Below are 14,376 nucleotides of genomic sequence, written 5' to 3' on the forward strand. Positions count from 1 at the left end.
ATGTAGTTTCCAGCCTATCCACGAAAGTAATGTTCTGAAACAACTGTCCTACCTCAAAGGGTCCTCCTTTACAAGAGCGGATAGTATTCCCATCTTTGCTCTGCGAACTGTTGGTCACCTAATATACAAACCTATATCCCATATTTTCAACCTGTCCATTAAAGAAGAATCGGTACCTCTAGAAAGGAAACATTCCTATGTTCACCCACTTCAAATAACTACCGACCTATTTAAATTTCCTACATAGCCTTGATAATAAGCATGATCTAAATTTTGTCCCCGTTGATGAAAATGTTTGAAAAATAATTGACCTACCAAATGAGCAGTTTCCTGTCCGATAACAATCTCTTACATCGAAACCAATCTGTGTTCCGAAAAAAATACAGCACCACATCTGCTGCATTAGACTCTCTGAATCACATTTACAGTAGCCTTGATAATAAGCAGTACTGCGCCAGTCTTTTTCTTGACTTGTCCAAAGCCCAAAGCCTTTGATAGTCGACCACAACACCCTGCTTAGTAAACTAAGTTGCCTCCGTTTCTCCAAACACGCAGTGGAATGATACAAATATTACCTCTCTTCTCGTACCCAAACTGTATTCATAGATGGTTGGAGGTCAAACAGTGTTAAGATAACAAAAGGGGTTCCACAGGGTTCCATCCTCGGCCCCCTCTTGTTCTCTCTTTATGTCAATGACTTGGGCACTGACCTGGATCATTCCAGGGTAAATCTGTTTGCAGATGACACCATACTGATTACTGCTGGCCGCTCTCCGGATGACGTGATTGCTAAGCTCTAGGGTGATTTCAACAAACTACAACATCAGCTAGTTGCTCTTAAACTAGTCCTGAATCACTCCAAAACCAAGGTGCTATGCTTCTCACCAGGACAAAAGCAGGAAGTTATTTTTCCCCAATTACATTCCTTAAATAATTATCAAATAGAGCAAGTCAAGCTCTATAAGTATCTTGGGGTCATCTTTGATTCAAAACTGATTTTTCAAGATCACATTGATACTGCATTCAAAAATGGGAGGGGTGGGGCTGGGTGGAGTTGGGAGGGTGCGGAGGGGCTGGGTGGGGAGGGGCTGGTTGGGGAGGGGCTGGGTGGGGCTGGGTGGGGGGTGGGAGGGGTGGGGCTGGGTAGGGATGGGTGGGGAGGGGCTGGTCACCCCGTGGTGCCCTTATAAAACTCAACGTTTAACCTACTCACGCCGGCTTGTGCCCGCCCTCACAGTCATGAATATTTGCAGAATACACCACGCCGCGGTTGACCCTGGCCATTGACCGAGCAACCCAACGTTCCTACCAGCTCCCTCCGCAGGAATGTGTTTATATTGGTAAAAAGACAAAATTAAAAAAATGGGTTTCTGTATCGACACAAGCATTGCTCCCCCCCTATGTTCCGTTTGGAATTGATAAAAGCTACCATACTTCCTCTAGATTTGAAGTTTTCGTGACTGCAGGGAACCATACTCTATGGTTCTTTCGGTAGTCACGTAGGTATAAAATAAATTAAATCAAAATCAATTATTTATTTTATACCTAAATCAAAATCAATTATTTAATTTATTTTATACCTACGTGACTTTACCGAAAGAACTAAAGAGTATACTTCCTCTACTTGATTACTGTTACATCGTATATAAATCAGCCCCCCAGTACTGTACTGAAGAAGCTTGACCCAATTTATCACTCGGCCTTAAGATTTGCATTGAACTGCCCATATATGACCCACCACTGCGATCTCTACATTGGGTCAAACTTAACATATCTTAATGATCGACGATTTGTGCATCAGATCTTATTTATTCATGATGTACTTACAAGAAAATCAGCAGACTACCTGCTGGATCTCCTCACTGTTTCGATTAACAAATGTGACCTAAGGTCTTCGCTCATTTACCAGCTTCACATTCCCTATTGGCGTACAAATAAATACTGGAGGAAGGTCCTTTGCTGTTGATGCCCCCAGGGTCTGGAATGCTATCGCCAATAAACTGCAACTTGGATCACTACCTATGAGATCTGCACTCAAAACTGCTCTTGAGGAGCTGTACACCCCACCGCTGCCACTGCTATGCAGTGGCCTGAAATCAAATGCACCGCTCCGGATGTCTGCTGCAAAGTATCTTGAGTTTCGATTATAGTGTGCTGAACTTGAAAGGTGTATTGAAAAATGTTGATGCTCCTGCTGTTATGGAGTGACTCATGCTGCCAGCTGTGGCTGCAAAGTTTGGTCGTACATGTCATGTATATCGTTTATTGTTAAATTTGAATCACAGTTACTATGATGACTGTTACATTGTTTTTATAGCTTATTTTGGTGATTTCGAAAACGTATGGTTAAGCCATGTTTGTTGTTAGCCTGATGACTTTATCTAAATTGTCTTATGGCTGTTATTGCTAGACTTGCATCCCATTGGGATTTTTGCACACAGCGTTGATATAAGGTGCTTTTTTCTAGAAAATTCTACTGGTTTTTCCTGGATGTTTCTGTTGCGCGTCGTCACTTTAAGATGTTCTTTGTTCATGTTTTGTTTGTTGCAGTTGCACCTGAGTCAAGAGCCTCATGGCTCACAGGGCTATACCTAATAAATTAAACTGAGCTGTGCAGCTTTTTCAGAAGCGGCCTGGTCACATGATAGCTCAACGAAGTGGCTCATCATCGTCACGTGTAAATGTAAAACAGCAGCAGCAGCCAAATACTCTAAACGCGTGACGTTGATTCTAAATGTGGAGGGGAAAACCTGGAGGAAAATCCACGCGACCACGGGGAGACATGCAAACTCAAAATATACAGCAGGCGTCAAGGTCGCGATAGAACCCACAACCTCCTGTATATCAGGCGAGGTAGTTAACATCTCCGAGCCACCGTGGGAGCTTGTGCACCAACGCAGCAGCGTCACAAAATGTGTTTCTCTTGGTAACGGTGAAATAAGAATTCTACGAAGAGGTCACTTAAGAGACACGTGCTCCATTATATTCGCCATTGTGGCTGCAACATTTACACGAACCCAATGTGCACACCTATCAGAATATGATTTTTGTGTGATTTATGCGTGTTTGTTGCACGTAAGAATATATTTGACACATCGGTGGACTGCTACATGGAAACAACTCTCACTGGAGGCGTAACAATTCATTCCTGCCAACGAACTGTCAGGATTCAGGGTGACAATTCGATTGAAGCTAAAAGCAAATCGATTATCCGGCAGCTTCGGGGAGAAGGGGCACCGGATTTTCAAAAACGCCGGATAATCACATTATTATTATCATTTGCTTATTGTTGCACTCTTGCATAACGTTTTTAGGTGTTGCATGTTTTTTTTATTTGCTTATATAAAATGAGTATAAACATACACAAATATCCTGTAAAAAGTTACTGTACCGTTCTTACCACTCCAATCTCGCAGACTCTGCATGCGGTGATGTACGTAGCACGACTGCACTCGTGTCAACAACTTCATGAGTTTGACGATCGCCAGACTGGTTACAAGCCTTTGGAGTGGTTTCGCCAGATCGGCCCGGGACCGCCAGATGTTGGAAGCAGCCGGATAATCGATGATCAACTATACATATATATTTTTTACACCGAAGTAAATGATAGCGGCCTCTTGCGGCTGCAAGTGTCACATGAACCCATAACATACAAGACATTGGAGTGGCGGTGCAGTTCTTAGAACAGTGGTTCTTAACCTGGGGTGCACACGCCCCTTGGAGGAGTGAGATTATCTTTCTAGGGGTGCGAGGCATGGCCATTTTTTTGAAGGTAAATCATCGAAAAACAAATTAAGTACGGGCACGTAAGTACAACTAATTTGTTTCATTAAACCCCCTATGTATGTGTAGGACTTGAAATATCACGCCCCACGCGTTCTGTTGCTAGGCAAGCGAGCAGAGTACAGTGGGAGCATCTGAGAACACGGTTGTTGTTGTCGTGGCATTAAGGGGGGGGGGTCGTTAAGAGACGCGACAGGTGTTAGGGGTGACTGAGGACGCAGGCCGGTGATTGGTCAGGAGGGTGAGTGGCTAATGACTGGCGCCGGCCTGGCGGCAATAACATGGTCACGGGAGGCTGGGGGCCTGTGGGCGAGTAGCAAAGCGGGGGACGAGATAATTGATTGGGACTGATTGGTGCGGGGATAAAGGGCACAGCGTAACGGAGAGACGGGAGTCTTGGTTGGGATTGGAGCTGGAGTGGTTGGTGCCCGGGAGAGAGACGGAGCAGCAGTGAGCAGGAATAGATACGATAAGGATAGAGAGAACACAGTGTACGGTTAGCAGTGGATAGAGAGAACACAGTGTACGGTAGCAGTGGATAGAGAGAACACAGTGTACGGTAGCAGTGGATAAAGAGAATACAGTGTACGGTAGGAACGGGGAGACATGGAGTGTTTTTAATGGCGGGTTGTGCATCGGAGCGAACGAAGAGACACGGAGCGATGATGAGGAGGAGGTGTGAACTCTACGCGTGAATAAACGAGACGAGAAAGACAACGAGAGTACGAGTCCTACAACTGGTGTCAGAAGTGATTGGAAGAGCTACGCCGATATGTCAAAGAAAGTTACGAAGAAGAACTTGCCGGCAGCCTCGTCGGCCGACAGCAGCGATGCGGACGTGATACCTCCATCGGAAGTGGAGGCTCCCGCTTCCCCGGGGGACGCGACTGATAGGGTGCCGCCGCGTGACGAGGGCAACCCGAACGACGAGGATGAGCCGAGCCCGCCTCACGTATGGAGAGCTACGCCGACGGGATCAGATCAGCGGCCGCACGACCTCGTTGCTGTGAGAGCCAGCGCTGGGACTCTGGAACTCCCGACTCTACGGCCTTGTGAGGGCGAGTTCCGGAGCGTAGCCAGAGTAGAGTATCTAGGCTGTGTATCTAGGCTGTGTAGCTAGGCTGTGTACCTAGGCTGTAACAGAGTATCAGGACTGTTGGAGAGTTGGAGTACTGTTGGAGTGTTGTATTGTAATAAAGAAGTACATCTACAAGTGTCTCCGGAACCCGTTACATTTGGCGTCAGAGGTGGCAATGGAGACAAGAAGTAAGCCACGTACCTTCAGTCCTGACGGCGATGTTGAAGAGCAAGCGGCGACGGGGCAGCCAACTCGGGCCGACAACGACGCCGCACCACCGGCTGAGCAGGCGTCCACCACACCTGCCGATCCTCCTCCAGCGTCGGGAGCAGCAATGGAGGAAACGCTGCTTCGCCTCACCGAGCTGCTCCACGCCACCGTCTCCATCCTGGGCGACGTGCGTCGCTCACAGGCGGAGGCAGGAGGGAGAGAGGCGGCGCAGCGACCGCGCCATTCCGCCGGCTCCTACACAAACACATCCGGGTGTGTCGTCACTTCTGCGGGGGGAGCAGTGGCCGCTGGGAGCGACGTCACTTCCGGGCCCAGCGTGGGCCATCCCGATGACGCCACGTCATCAGCGCTGCGTCCCTCACCGCCGGGTGACAGCTGTTGGCAACCCAGCAACGCCGCGTCATCAGCGCTGCGTCCCTCACCGCCGGGTGACAGCTGTTGGCAACCTAGCAACGCCGCGTCGTCAGCGCTGCGTCCCTCACCGCCGGGTGACAGCTGTTGGCAACCTAGCAACGCCGCGTCGTCAGCGCTGCGTCCCTCACCGCCGGGTGACAGCTGTTTGCAACCGCCGAGTGAGAGCGCTGCGAACGCGCAGCCAGCTTTAGCCGGGTTGCCAGGCAACGGAAGCTTGGCTCACGTCCAGCAACGCCTGCCGGCACTCAAGGCATTTTCTTCAGAGGGGGGTGAGTGGGCAGCGTTCGAACGCCGGTTCGTCTCTCTTATAGAGACGTCCGGCTGGTCGGAGTATGAAGCGCTCCAGGGCCTCACGGCCATGCTCGACGACGACTCCCTCGCAGCACTCCTTGCTGTGCCACGCGCGAAACGTGCCACGCTCACGGATGCCCTTCATCAGATGCGGCTGATTTATGGACCCCCATCCGAAGCACGTCACCGCTTCGATGCGAGGAGGAAGAAGGCCTCCGAGACGGCGATGGGGTACCGCAGCGCGCTGCTGGCCATGGCGAAGGTTGCCTACCCTCGCATGGATGAAGACGCTGTGGAGTCACTCGTGCTGCAGAAGCTCATGAGCTTGGCCCGCCAGCTTCGAGTTGCCATGCCGACAGCCGACGACGACGACTTCACGTCGCTACGTGCTGCCAGGTGCATCCAAGCACACCTACATTGCGATGAGGACACGACCATCGCCGCCTGCGCAGGCCCACCTGATGCACAAGCCTATGACGTGCATTCGGGGCCTCATCAGGCCTTCGCAGCAACAGAGAATCGCGGATCGTCCACCTGGCGATCCCAGCGAGATCACCACCAGCGGGACCGGCCAACCTCGCGCCAGGACGGAGCGTCCATCGTCTGCCACAACTGTGGCCTTCGGGGCCATGTGGCGTCCGGCTGCCGGGTCCCCCGACGCCGGACTTCAGGACCTCCGGCGCCTCGGCCACCACCTTATCCTCGGCATACCCAGGCGAGTCACGACACCTCGCACTCTCGGCCCCCACTTACAACAAGCACGCACCCTCACACCACACAGGGGGGTCATGCTTCAGAGGAGGGGGATTCGGGCCCATCATTGAACAACCGGGCGCTCGGACCGGGTCAATGGTCCGAATTGGCCCATAGGGTCGTTGCCGCTGCGGCAGGGTCCTCTGCCGTAGTGGGTTCCATCGAGGGCGTTGATGTTCGTATGTTGATCGATACGGGTGCGTCGGCGACCATCATTTCAGACATAATTTATAACATTTTGCCCGATACATGCCGTCCCTTGCAGCCAGTTGATGTGCCATGCTATGCCGCAAATGGGGGTTCGTTGGGCATCACCGGACGGATCAATGCTCAGATCCGCATTGCTGACGTCCAATTAGTTGGGCCCATTTTGGTCTCATCAACCCTCGCCGTTCCGTGCCTCCTCGGAACAGATTTCTTGGGGAAGATGCCCATTAAAATTCTCATTAACAAAGGGTGTATTGAGCTCCCCTCCGGCCGACGCATGGCCTTCCTACCCACACCCACTCGGTTGCACTCCGCATCTACGACGGTGCAGGCGTTGGCGGCGTGCACAATTCACATTCCTCCTGGCTCTCAGATGTTAGTTCCCCTCCGGTTTCGTAAACCCCTTGATTACGACGCGTTCATGGGGGGTGCTGTGATCGGGCCTTCGCGTTCAGCTGAGCGGGTGCCGGACCTCGTGTGTGCACAAACGCTCGTGCGAAGCGACCACGACCCCTTTATCCAGGTCCTTAACGCGGGATTGGAAACGGCCGTTATCTGTCAGGGAATGGTGCTTGCTCACGCGACGCCAGCCCCGCCAGAAGATGTGATCGTGGGTCACGTAGGGGGCGAGTTCTCTTCCGTTGCCAAGCCAGGTCCTGACACAGGATGGCTCGACGCGCTTTGCTCCACTTCTGCCGATTTGTCACCATTACAGCATGCTAAATTACGCACGCTGCTGAGCGATTTCGCCGACGTTTTCAGTCAAAGCAAATTCGACATTGGCTGCACTAAATTGCTAAGCCACCACATCGACACGGGTGATGCCGCTCCAATTCGTCAAAACCCATTCCGGTTGAGCCCGGCCGAAAAGGAACATGTACGGGTGGCCGTCAACGATATGTTGGCGGCCGATGTCATTGCGCCATCAAATAGCCCATGGGGGGCGCCGATTGTTCTTGTTAAGAAGCACGACGGGAGCCTCCGCTTTTGTGTTGACTTCAGGAAACTTAATAAGATTTCTGTGGCCGACGCCTACCCGCTTCCCAGGATGGACGAGTCGCTCGATGCCTTAGCAGGTGCGCATTACTTATCCACCTTGGATCTCCTCTCGGGGTTTTGGCAGCTACCCCTTGATGACGCATCCAAACCAAAGACGGCCTTTCGCACGCCGCAGGGACTGTTCCAATTCAACAGACTTCCCATTGGTCTTCACTCGGCCCCGGCGACGTTCCAGCGCCTGATGGAGCTGGTCCTCGCTGGGCTCCAGTGGGATTCTTGCCTAATCTACCTCGACGATGTAATCGTGTTCAGCAAAACTTTTGATGAACACCTCACGCGATTGAAGGCAGTTTTCCTTAAAATGCGAGCGGCTAACCTCAAATTCAAACCGCAAAAGTGCCACCTCATGAGGGATTCTGTTCGTTATTTGGGCCATATTGTCAGCCGCTCGGGAATTGCCACGGACCCCGAAAAGACAAATTGCGTGCGCTCATGGCCAACTCCTACCTCTGTTGGGGAGGTGCGGAGTTTTATCGACTTCGCCTCATATTATCGACGATTTGTTGCGGGATTCGCATCCATCACGAAGCCCCTCCACGCATTAACGGCCAAAGGGGTCAAATTCCGCTGGGGAGAGTTAGAACAGGCATCTTTCAATGCCGTCCGAAAAGCACTGGTCGATGCTCCTACCCTGTCTTATCCAGATTTTACCACTCCGTTCATTCTGGATACAGACGCCAGCAACACCGGAATTGGAGGGGTGCTGTCGCAAATTGTCAATGGAGTGGAGCGCGTCGTCGCCTATGGCAGCAGGGTGCTGTCGCCCGCGGAGCAACGTTACTGCGTGACGCGCCGCGAATTGCTTGCTATCGTTTTTTTCATAAAGCAGTACAGGCCATACGTGTATGGCAGGCATTTCACAGTACGCTCCGACCACGCGGCGCTACAATACGCCTTGCGAGTGGACCAACCATCTGGACAGCTCTCGCGTTGGCTCGAGATCCTCCAGGACTTTGCGTTCACTGCCATTTACCGCAAGGGGATTCGACACGGGAACGCCAACGGGTTGTCGCGACTGCCGAACAATGGGCGCTGTGCTTGTTTTTTGGGTGCGGGGCGTTGTAGGCAGCCTGACGGGGTATCGCCCCCATCCCTTGCGGCCGCGGCCGGGGATGGGGTCGGGGACCACGGGGCTCCCTCCACGCAAGTTCCGCAGGACGCATTGCTGGGCCTCGGGTTGGACGACTGGGGACGTCTTCAGATGGAAGACGTCTCCCTCCTCAAATTGAGACGCCGCGCTAGGGATGCCGAGGGTCACAGGGGGCAGGGGGGCCCCGTATCATATGTCATCCGGGAAGGCGTCCTCATGCATTGGGATGGGGGGTCCCAATCCCACACATTGGTGGTGCCCACCTCCCTGCGGGGGCGACTTGTGTGGGAAACCCACAGTCGCCTCTTGCACTTGGGTGTTCAGAAAACACTAGCTAAAATCCAATTGGAATTTTTCTGGCCGGGCATGGCAAACGATGTGGCTGACCTTGTGCAAGGTTGCACAGAATGTGCACGGCGGAAACCACCTGCTAGGCCGTCTTGCCCGCCGCTCCAATCCATTAAAGTTTCCCGGGTCAATGAGATCGTCGCATTGGATATTTTGGGTCCGTTTCCTGCTACTCCTCGGGGTAGTAAGTACCTTTTGGTTGGGGTCGAATATTTTACCCGATGGGCCATGGCCTGGCCACTCCCCAACCAGTCTGCAGCAGCCATTACGGAGGCCTTTTTCCAGGGCTACGTCCTGGACAAGGGTGCTCCCGAACGCCTGCTGACCGACCAAGGGAAAAATTTCTCTTCCACGCTGTTGCGGGATGTGTGCAACCTGCTAGGGACACACAAAATTCGCACCTCGCCATATCACCCCCAGACTGACGGTATGGTCGAGCGATTACATAGGACACTTACCTCCATGCTAAGCCACCAGGTGTCTGAGTCACAGACTGATTGGGATCTCCACATACCTGGTGTCTTGGCCGCCTATAGAATGGCGCCCCATGCTGCCACGGGGTACTCGCCATTCTATCTTATGTATGGTAGGGAGGTTTGCCCCCGAATCGACGTACAATTGCACATTAAACAGCCCGCACCTAAGGCTAAGATTGCCGACCACATCCGTGCTAATGTGCGTCGTCTCATGGATGCCCGGGAGGCTGCTCAAAATAACTCAGAAGCCCGTCAGCTTGCCAACGAGCGGTTGCGGAATCTCCGCACATCCCGCCACGTTTGGGTGGAAGGGGACCGCGCCTGGCTCCACTGCCCTCAGGTACCATTGGCTACTTCCTCAAAACTGCTTAAGCCTTGGAGAGGCCCGGTTGTTATTATTCGCGTTCTCCGCCCGCAGTGTGTCAGGATCCAGCATGGCAAGCGACGTTGGTTCGTGCACCCGTCACGTCTAAAACCTTACATTCAACCCTACACACCTCCTTCACTTCTCCGGGGCCGAGAGCGCGACATGTCTGACGAGCCGCGCCGCGATGATGCTGCTTCTAACTCTCGGGCAGGTCCCGCTGTCCCGCCCTCAGGTGGCTTGGGAATGAAATCCGCCACGGCCGACCAAGCGGGAACAAGCTTGCCCGTGGGATCAGTGACCCAGGACACAAGCGCAACAGCGGGTCGTCGGTCCCCTCCCGCCTCCGTCACGACCGATGGACCTGCCACTCGGACTCGCTCAAAACTCAAACGATTTTCATGACCCCCACCCACGAACTCTCGTCCCAACGCGACGCCACTCACCTTGCCATCATGTATAGTGGGCGATTGGGGCATGCGTTCATCCTGCATATATGTGTTTATACAGTGTTGTTCTGCATCGGTGACCACAGGAGGGGGAGAGGCGCTTTCTTCTCATTTTTTTTTCTTGATTGTCACACACTCATTCTGATGGTTAACAAATAATTTCTTGTACAATTGTATTTTTTTTTTGACAGCCGGGTCGGCTGGAGGCTACGTAGAGGGGGGTAATGTAGTGACATAAGAAGGGAGGGGCTGCTGTAGGCTCTGGGTTCCCAGGTGGGTCCAGACGCGTAAGCCTCTGGGCACCAGGCACTGGGTTCCCAGGGGGTCCAGACGCTTTTAAGCCTTTGGGCGCCAGGCGTTGGGTTCCCAGGTGCTTAAGCCTTTTTGGCGCCGCCAACGGGGGGGGGGGGGGGGGGGCTGTGTGTGCTCTGTGGGATGTCTGGTGGCGCACACGGCCCCACCCCTCGTCGGACCAGGCATAAAAGGAGAGCTCCCTGGACGATCGGGGCCCAGTTGTAACTCAAGACCCAAGACCCACGACCAGCCATCGGAAGACCCTGGGATGCTGTGAGAGCCAGCGCTGGGACTCTGGAACTCCCGACTCTACGGCCTTGTGAGGGCGAGTTCCGGAGCGTAGCCAGAGTAGAGTATCTAGGCTGTGTATCTAGGCTGTGTAGCTAGGCTGTGTACCTAGGCTGTAACAGAGTATCAGGACTGTTGGAGAGTTGGAGAACTGTTGGAGTGTTGTATTGTAATAAAGAAGTACATCTACAAGTGTCTCCGGAACCCGTTACACATGGGGGAACTACGGAGATGTCTGGTGGGAAAGTAGAAATTACGGTTGTTAGAAGGGTTTAGTATTCATATTAGTTAACTGCATAATCTCGCCAATGAAGAAGTGTTTCTAGTCATTCAATTTCGTTAATTGCATAATCTTGCCCATGAATTTATTGAAGTATACTTGCTTTTGCATACTAGATTGTCCTGTGTTTGTTTAGAATTAAAATTGCTTAACACCAAGTCTCGAGTGCTTCTTTCCAAGTCCATGCAAAACTGTCTTATTCTTGAGAACTGTAGCCTGTGATGAGATATGAAACTGGAGACCAAAAAATAACATAACACACACTAGGATAATCGGTAAATGTTTAATCAATGATAAGTGTGTTATCCTGATTGATACGACTCTGGATAAACGAAACTAAGCCTAATTATCATAACTGCACACATTAACATAATCGCAAGCATCCGCATAAATCACTACGATAATCTTCGTGATGATCATAATTTATGCATATAATTACACACATTAACATAATTTATGCGATGTGTGCATTTTTCGGAAAATTATTAAATTTTATTATTTTTATCAAAATTTCATAATACAACACATACAACACCGTGTATAGCGGCAAATGAGGGCAGTTTGGGAATTTTGGGTCAAGTACTTGCAACGATACAAGTCGGGGAGGTGTGCGTAACTGGATACATTTTGGTTTCGTCTGTTTTGGCTGTACCTTGTTTGTTAGGCACGGATTTTTTGCAAAAGATGCCAATTAAGATTTCGATTGAGAAGGGACGATTGGAATTGCCATCTGGGAAGTGCCTAAAATTTTTGGGAACTCCGTCTAAATTTGCTCATGTCAACGCCGTGGTTCAGGCGGTGGTTAGCCGCACGGTGCGCGTTCCGCCTGCGACGCAGATGCTTGTGCCGTTAAGGTTGAAAAAAGGGCTGTCAGTGGGTAACTTGGAGGAAGGCATTCTGTTGTCTCCCTCAAATGCTGTGGCACGAATGCCCTCTTTGGTGGGTGCTTTTACGATGGTGCCGGCGATGGCCGAACCGTTCATTCAGATTGTGAACACGGGGCACGAGCCGGTCGTTATTCAAGAGGGGACTACGTTGGCGCATGCGTCGGTCACGCGGGGTTCGGAAGGAGATGCGTGTTTGGCAACTGGGAGTGGTGACACGCTGCCACGGGTGGAGGAGGAACTGAGCTGGTTTCGCGATTTGTATAAATTCCACGACGATTTGACACCCGAGCAGCGGACGCGGTTAAGGGAGTTGCTTTGGGAATTCAGGGACGTTTTTAGCTCAGGGAAGTTTGATGTCGGTTGCACGACCTTATTGCGACATCACATTGATACTAGGGATGCGCCCCCAATTCGATTGAATCCTCACCGTGTGAGCCCGCTGGAAAAGGATTGCATTCGGAAAACGGTTGACGAGATGTTGCAACAGAATATTGTCTCCCTTCTTCCAGCCCATGGGCAGCTCCGATCGTATTGGTTAAAAAACGAGATGGTTCTCTACGATTTTGTGTGGATTACCGCAAATTGAATAAGGTTTCAGTGGCGGATGCATACCCGCTCCCGCGCATTAACGACTCATTGGACGCATTGTCCGATGCAAAGTTTTTTTCCACTTTGGATCTCTTGTCTGGCTTTTGGCAATTGCCTTTGGACGAGGAATCTAAACCGAAGACGGCCTTCCGCACGCCGCAAGGGTTGTTCCAATTTAAAGTGCTACCGATGGGGCTGCACTCCGCGCCAGCCACCTTTCAAAGATTGATGGAACTTGTTTTGTCTGAATTACAGTGGGAGTCATGTTTGATATACTTTGACGACGTCATCGTGTTCAGTAAGGATTTTTAGGGACATTTGCAGCAGCTACGGGCTGTGTTTGGCAGGGTGCGGGACGCCAATTTGAAATTTAAACCCCAAAAATGACATTTGTTGAGAACGTCTGTTAAATACTTGGGGCATGTGGTCAGTGAAGCAGGGGTCGCCACAGACCCGGAGAAAACCAGTTGTGTGCGTGCATGGCCAGTACCTAAGACAGTGTCAGAAGTACGTAGCTTTGTGGGATTTGCGTCATACTACCGTCGATTTGTTAAAAACTTTGCCACAATTGCGAGGCCGCTGCACACGCTGACTGCTCGGATATCCGAATTTTGCGGAAATGTTTATTTTGGACACCGATGCCAGTGATACAGGCATCGGCGCTGTATTGTCGCAAACGATTGACGAAGTTGAAAGGGTCGTCGCGTATGGCAGCCGTGTACTGTCCCCGGCAGAGCAAAGATATTGTGTAACACGCAGGGAATTGTTGGCGATTGTACACTTTGTGCAGCTGTATCGACCATACTTGTACGGGCGGCAATTTTTGGTCCGCACCGACCACGCGGCACTACAGTACTCCTTTCGGATCGATCAACCCTCGGGCCAAATGGCCCGCTGGCTTGAGGTCCTGCAGGGATATTCATTCACGGTCCAGCACAGGAGAGGGACGCGTCATGTTAACGCGGATGTTCTTTCCCGATTGCCTCAATCATCGGGCTTGTGTAGATGCTCCGAGGGATCGCTGCGCTGCGGGCCGCCGCTGCAGGGCATTCCGGCCATGGCCGCTGCAGCCGATTCAGACCGGGTTGACGAAGCACCGGTTAAAGAGCCTGGGTTGCTGGGATTGTCACGGGATCGTTGGGCGCGCTTGCAAGTGGACGATCCTTCGCTCACCAAAATGAGGCTTCGGGCCTCTCGTTCCAAACAGTCGGATGATCGGGCTTTTCTTCGACTCGTTGACGACCTCCTGGTCAGATGGAATGTCGTCTTGCAGAAGTTTTGTATTGTGGTACCACTATGTTTGAGAGGGGAACTTATTCGCGACACGCACAAGCGATTGATGCACTTGGGGGAGATAGAAAACAGCTTTAACTCTGAGTAACGATTTCTATTGGCCGGGATTACAGAATGATGTTCATTTGCATGTTAAGGCTTGTCACAAGTGCGCACGGCGGAAGGCGCCGGCACAGCCATATCGGGTACCATTGCAGTCGATA

This window comes from Lethenteron reissneri, chromosome 8 (genome assembly GCF_015708825.2).
Source record: "Lethenteron reissneri isolate LAM-NWPU_2019-01 chromosome 8, ASM1570882v1, whole genome shotgun sequence".
NCBI classification, from domain to species: Eukaryota; Metazoa; Chordata; class Hyperoartia; order Petromyzontiformes; family Petromyzontidae; genus Lethenteron; species Lethenteron reissneri.